Raw genomic sequence first — 7,500 nt, 5'->3', positions numbered from 1 at the left:
ATCTTAACGACATGCGCGTTGCTTGTATCTACTCGTTAGGCTTTGCGGGGTTTTTCCGTTATGATGAACTTAGTAGCATCGCGCCCGCGCATCTTGAATTTTTTTCCTGATCATCTTGCAGTCTTTGTTCCCAGGGCTAAAAATGACATTTATCACGAAAGTAATTGTTTATATTAAGAGGTTAGCTAGCCAGTATTTCCCAGTTGCGCTTTTGAAAAGGTATATTTCTGCATGTGTAATATTGAACTTTCCAATTTCGTCCAGTAAGATTACTTAAGTCCACCAATTCTTACAAGTTATATGCAGTTAAATTATCATATACCAGATGTAGGGAAATCTTTAAAGAGTGCCTTAAGGAAATAGGGGTGGGTCATAAATTGTACGGTCCTCATAGTTTAAGGTCTGGTGGAGCCACCTCTGCCGGTAGTTATAATCCTAATCTTTCAGAAAGGGTACTCATAGCTTCACGGACGGTAGAAGTCCGATATTGCGAAAGATATGTATATTCTCGAAGATGTTTCTAAGCATTTACAAATAACTATTCAGCTTGGATTGTAAATTACCATTTATTTACTTTGATTCAGTTTGTGTTATTATGGTCGTTGGTGTGACTCTTGAATAAGCGTCGGTTGGACTGCCTGAGCATCCAACCATCAAGTTGTTGTATTTAGTTATGTTTTTTGAAGGGGAAAATAATTTACGTTCGGCTGAGCGTAGCGAATTAGAACGTAACTTAGATTTTCGTCAAGAATAACATTCTTATTTTCTTCATTATCAAAAATATTAATCTGGGGGCAGGTAATTCACCTTTTGGTGTGGGCGAAAGATAACAAAGTTTGTTTTCTTTATGTTAAGTGTAAGTTTATTTGAGGTTAGCCAATTAAATAAGTTGTTCAATTCAGCATTGACAATCAATTCCAATGTCTTGAGATTTTCGTGAGAATAAAGGACATTAGTATCATCCGCAAAAAGGAAAAATTTAAGTTTTCTGGAGCAATGTTGAATATCGTTAACACATAACAAAGAGTGGAGCGGCCCTAAAACGGACCTTATCCGAAATGTAAGAGTTAATCTCAGTTGTTTGAGTACGATTTGTTAAAAAAGGGGAAAACCACTGATTAACGATTCCTCGAAAGCCGTAATAATTAAGTTTATCAAGTAATACTTTATGGTCGACAGTATCAAAAGCTTTCTTAAACACCCCACAGGAAAAAAGTCTTCTGTCCATTTTGGTATGGATGGTTTCTACCATGTCAAGTATAGTATGTTCAGTTGAGTGTGCTTGGCGAAAACCGTATTGGTATTAAGATAATAGCTGATGTTTTTCTATGAAACCTTCATTCTGTTGTACATAATTTTCTCAAAAATTCTATTGAAGTTTGACAATAATGAAATTGGTACATAATTGCAGGCATCAGCTTTGTAGATTGGTATAATTTTGGACATTTTCAGTTTAGAAGGGTATGCACCTCGACTGACAGTCTTGTTGAGAAAATTTGAAAGGACAGGAGATATATCACAAGTTGTGTAGGACAAGAGTAATGGCCACGTGATTTATTATTCGGAATGGATAAAATTTCAAGTTTCACTTCATGCGAAGTAACAGTATCTGGTGATTTGGAATTACTGAGATAGTCCATATAAGAATGCTCAGGCTTGAGGCATTTTAGTTGCTAAATTGTTGCGAATACGTGACAAATACTTATTTATAATGTTGGGTATACGCGATGTGTCATTGACGATGCTATTATTGATTTCTGGATCCTTAAGTTTATTGATTAGTTTAAGACTTCTCTTCCGACCATTTGGTAGCGCATTTATAGCTTGCCACGTTTTCCGCATATCATTCAAGTTGTTCTTGAAAAGTTCATGATAATAACTTTTCTTACTTAAGCGAATCAGAGTAGAAATTTTCTTTCAGTAACATTTATATTTCTCAAAATCACCGGATTGATAAAATCTATTTTTGTTTGGATTGAAATTCGTAATCCCTTGGTTATCCATGGCTTGGAAAATTGTTTGATCTTGTGCTTTGAGAAAGCTATAATTAGAGTTGGAGCATGTTTATTGACAATCTTATTAAGTGTTTTATAGAACGATGTGATCTCATTTATGTTTGTACCTGGTCTCTCTATGATTACATTCCAATCAATTGTGGCAAGTTCATCAGTAAAGGTGTCGGAACAAAAATGCGAGAAATCACGCTTATTAACTTGCCTTTGTTTGGTTCTATCTATTGTCGATGCCAAGATACAAAACGCGAAAAGTGGTCGCTAACATCAGTAATAAAGTTGCCACTTATAACAACCTGATCTCGGGAATATTAACAAAATATTGTAAATAAGACTCGCTGGAGTTCTGTGAACACGTGCTGGTTTATCAATCGTCGGAATGAGATAACAACTTTGTAAGTCCAATAGGAATTTATGACTATAATGACAAGTTTCTATTCTTTGCAGACATAAATTAAAATCGCCTCGCAGACATAAATTCTTAATTGCCGCAGAATATTTCTCTACTGTCTTCTCAATATATTAAAGAAAATTCTCTGGTGAATTGTGTTGTCGATATACGATTCCACAAATCACATTTTTCTTTTTAGGGAAGCGCATTTCGATCCATAATGCTTGGAAAGATTCATTCGAAGTTGCTTCTAGGAATATGTAATCAAGCGTTTCGTCAATAACTAGACGCTCCTTGAGCGTACACTGGGTTTCCTGTTAGAAGAAGGGACTGAGTTGGGTGGTATTGAACTGCAGCGTTCCAGTCAATTTTTTCAAGTCGGGGGTCATTAAGACCATTTAAGGGGTCACCCAGAAATCGTGCCAGCGGAGGCCCTTTGGCTCACACGTTCATACGACGAAACAGATCTTTTTGTGAGGTTAAAAACCTGGCTACCGGCCTATTAATCATTTGTCAGAAAAAAAAAATTTCTGTAATCTTTAGAAAACATAGGCACGCATTGCGTACGTGTGGTAGTGCAGTAACACAGCGCTTTATCCCATATTGTCAACTGAGCTGTGTTTTGTCTTCCAGGAGATTCAAGTTGTCTTTGCGTAATATGTAGCTCTAATAGTACAAGATATTGTTTTGGTGTTGTATATCATTGAATTGCCATGGTAGAAGTCTTAGGTAAATAGCCCCCTGAGAAGACATGTGGCTACTAGCAAAGTACTAAACCCAGAAAGATTGAAGAAAATAAAGGAATCGAGAAACATTGGCTTCTAGGCTGACATGTTGATCATTTTCAAGTTCCCTCACAACTTCTTTTCACCACAAGTTTTAGCGTGTACTCTAAGCGTCGGACAGCTTTGTAATACAAAAGTTCACTGAAGTTTTCCCTGTTCGGTGGGGTTAGTATCTGGATGGGTGACCTAAAAAATATACCACTTTGTAATAGAAGTATAGGACCGAAAATTCTATTTTAACGCTCAAAAATGCGAACTAAGGAAGGTACAGATTTTGTTAGCTTGCTATATGCAAAACAAATATTGATGCAAAAGTAAATAAATATTGATACACAGTTTTTAGGAAGAGCAGAAGGAAGTTTTCTGGACGGTCGATCAAGAATAAAATACTTTGCCATCAGCAACAAAATTTACGGCATGAAAAGAACATTAATTTTGAACCGCGAATATAACAAGTTACCATCAGCGAAAACCATTTTGGCAGATTTTTGCTACATTCAATTTTGTTACTGTACTTTTGGCTGCACAAGTAAATCGCAAAATCGATTGTGACATCGAGTTCCGCGGGCGCCGTGATCAAGTTAACGTGGCGTATTTACTCGCGAAACAGTGAAGCATCTGTGTCAAATGATGGCAAGATACCGGGTTTTTGTTTTTGTTAGTTTTCTTTTTCTTTCAAGTGTTATAAAGTTTGACAAGAAATGTGCGAATTCAACACAAAGATCACAATCGCCCAACTCTTGAGGTTGACCATTGTTTCTGCAAAAAAGTTTACTCGCCAAGACGAGGTTATTTATCAACAGGTAATTCCATCGTTTTGGAAATAGCAGCTACTTTATTATTCATCAGCGTCACAATTTTTTGCTGATTTTGGGGCTCATTTTCTTGAAAATTGACGCTTCCAACAGACCTTTTTATTTTCGTGACTTCTGCACGCGCTGCTTACAGTGAACTACCACAAAAATCCTCCCGTATCACATTTCAACCCACGTATGCAAATTTGTTAAGCTCGAAAATTACACAACATGATAAATTCACAAAGGCTGTAAATCTCACAACAACCTTTTCCAGCGAAAGATTTATTGAAACAAACAACATGCTTGCTATTAGAGCAAACAAACCTTCCTATTTCATTGCGTGCGTGAAAACAAGAGACCCAATCGTGTCAAATTATCATAGGCAGTAAAACGAATTTCCAGGATCAAACTTTTTCCTTGAATAATGAAGCCCAAAATAGACAACAAGGTTTCTTTCAAATAATTCTTGGCTGTCACATTTCCAATTATTTTTTTAACCTGGAGATTGTGCAGAGTTGAGCACAAAATATATATAACAAGAATTAGTGACACAAATCTTCCTGGAGCACTAGTGTACTCAACTTCGGGTTGAAAAGAAAAGTTTTGTTTGGACTCGTCGACTTTGCTGAGCAAATGGACGACAGCTCGTAACATAGCTATCGTAGCATCCTCCACGATGTTGACTGAAGCAAGGCGAACGGCATGGTGGTACAGCAAATTTCCACGGGTCAAAATGTTGTCAATATTTCCGTCATCAAAGTTACCATAGTGACGTAACACTTCCATTAATGACCGGAGTCTTGAAAGAAAAGCCTCCCTTACGGTCGCCATTTCCTTTGGGCGCTCGACCCAGTGTCTGGCGGGAGATCTTCAAATTTCCACAGTGCATTCCGAAAAAACAAAACGAATTTCGCTAAAACGAATGTTGAATGGACGATGTCGAAGAAGTTGAAACAAAACATTGTTAAAAACGAATGTCGAACTTTAGACTTGACAAACGAACGCTGTTTCATGTAAAACCAACGTCGATTTAAAAAAAACGAATGCTGTTTATGTAAAACGAACGTCCACCTGGAAAAACGAATGCCGAAGCGAATAAAACTAATGTCGAAATGAATAAAGCGAACGTCCAATTTAAAAGGTGAATGTCAAACTTGTAAAACGAGCAGAAAGTTGAATTTTGATAAGAAATACGCGCAATATGTTTCCAAAGTCAATTGAGGCATGAAATTCAGTGAGCAGTTTTCAGAGTAGAAGTCATTGAAGTATTTGTATGATGAAGTATTGCGATATACTAGTAGTGCTCTATAGAGAGAGCAGGAATCAATGTGTTGGTGGAAATAATTTCCATTGTTTACAAGAATACAAGAGATTTTGTGATCCTTTGTGATCGAGAGTTATGTAAGGAGTTCTAAGTGATAGTGTAATCACAGTTTCGGGCATAAGATATAATTTAGGATTTCTCCAAGAAAGTTCATCCTTCGGCTAAACTTTCTTTTCCTGAAGGGGGAGGGTGTTACGAGGGTCAGAGTTATTTTTAGTTTATCTGTCATGCAATTCCAGACTTTTCTAGAAGTTTCTTACAATCTGTAATTTTCCAGAAATTTCTTTGATGTGACTCAGCAGTTTCCACAAATAGTACACCTTGTAATAGACTATAAATAGCAACAAAACATTCTAGATGCTTAGAGTAAAAGTATAAAAGCAGGCTTGTAAATAATAGAAAAAATTCTTTTGCCCGAGGGCTTACCCTCGTGGCCGGCTATGATTGAACTTATGTGATACTGTGACGAAGCGAAACTGTGATGGAGCGATAACCTTTGACCTTGCGATATGCGGAGAGAAGAAAGAGAAGAAGAGACGATAGCTGAAAAGGGAAGAAGATAAAGAGTTCAGAGTTTATTATGAAGTCCTTCGTGAGAGTTTGTGTACACAGAAATTCCAGTGAGTGGAAAGAATCCATTAAATCAAGAAGGTCAAGAATTGATGTCTACCGTCAGTGGAACTTGGAGTTCGAAGTTAATGAAGATCAGTACCTGAATGGTCATGAAAAACAGTAAGCACGCTTTGCTTCACGAACTGCTTAACTTAATCTTTAACTGAGGTAATTGTAACAGTGTAAAACTAATTAAATAATAATGAAAAAGGGTAACTGCTCGTTGTCACACTTTTGTTGCGTGCCTTATATCGTACTCGGGAGTTACTTTCATTAATGCCTTGTTTGCGGACATCTCTTGATTATTCCTGCTCGTAACACCTTGCTTAATGAAACTCCTCAGTGTTGCGTCCAATACTGCTTGAAGAGAAGTGGCCTGCACTGAGCGAAATGATTTACTATTGTTTCGGCGCTGCCACAGCCGTTTTTTGCTAATTCAGTTGGATTCGAAAGAGGGCTAACTATAACCTACTACCGAGCACTGACGTGTTCAATATTCGTGATAAACAAAACCAAAGAATACATACATACATACATACATACATACTTTATTGACTTTCCCCAAGGGGGCTTTTCAAAGACAATATTAACACAAATATATTCCTAATTACAATTAAAAGATAAAATTTTAAAAATTGTTAAAATATATAAGTATTAAATTACAGTTCTTTAAGTAATTTGGTCCTCAGGCGATTTTTAAAAACAGTGACTGAATCACACAGTTTAAGAGAATAATCTTAAGATTTCCATAAATTAACTATTCTATAATAAAAGGTTCTTTGGCCGCTGGCGGTTTTAAAAGTGGAATGTTCAACAATTGGAGTTTCTGGTGCTACGACAGCTCACCTCGGCTCGCTTTAAAAATTTTGAAGACAGATATTTAGGGGCGTGGCCCGTCATACATTTAAAGGCCAATCTAGCGCTTCGATAATATAACTGGTTTGCGGCAGGCGAAGTTTTGCACAGCCTGCAGTTTGTTAATGTTACACTTCGATGTGTTTGCCCATACATTGGAACAATAAAATAATTTACTAAAAACTAAAGAGTTAATAATTGTCAGGAGTGTACGTTTGCCAAAAACATGCTTGACGCGGCTTATTTGGCCGAGGCGGGACATGCATGAAGAAGCGGTTTTAATTATGTGTTCATCGTAACTTAAATTAGAATCCAAAATCACGCCCAGGTCTTTAGCAGTGCCTGAAGGGACGATGTCCTTTCCCATTAAGGAAAGGGAGTGAGATTGCAATTTTGCACGCATTTGTCTGCTGCCAAATATCATTAACTTGGTTTTGCTAGGATTAAGTAACAAGGGGTTATTGGAGCACCATTCTCCTATTTTAAACAGGTCGTCTTTCAAATCAGTAATTGCATCCAGGTTGTCTTTTAGTTGAAAGGAAGTAATGAGTTTCGTATCATCTACGTAACTCTGGGTGCTGCATTTCTGTGGTATCGAGGAAAGATCATTCGTGTATATGCTAAATAGTAGTGGCCCCAAAATACTCCCTTGAGGTACACCACTGGTCACAGGCAAGGGCTCAGACAGCGTTGAGTGGATTCGTACTACTTGTTTCCTGTTGCG

This window comes from Montipora capricornis, chromosome 9, assembly GCF_036669925.1.
Source record: "Montipora capricornis isolate CH-2021 chromosome 9, ASM3666992v2, whole genome shotgun sequence".
Taxonomy (NCBI): Eukaryota; Metazoa; Cnidaria; class Anthozoa; order Scleractinia; family Acroporidae; genus Montipora; species Montipora capricornis.
This window is presented reverse-complemented; position numbering follows the sequence as displayed.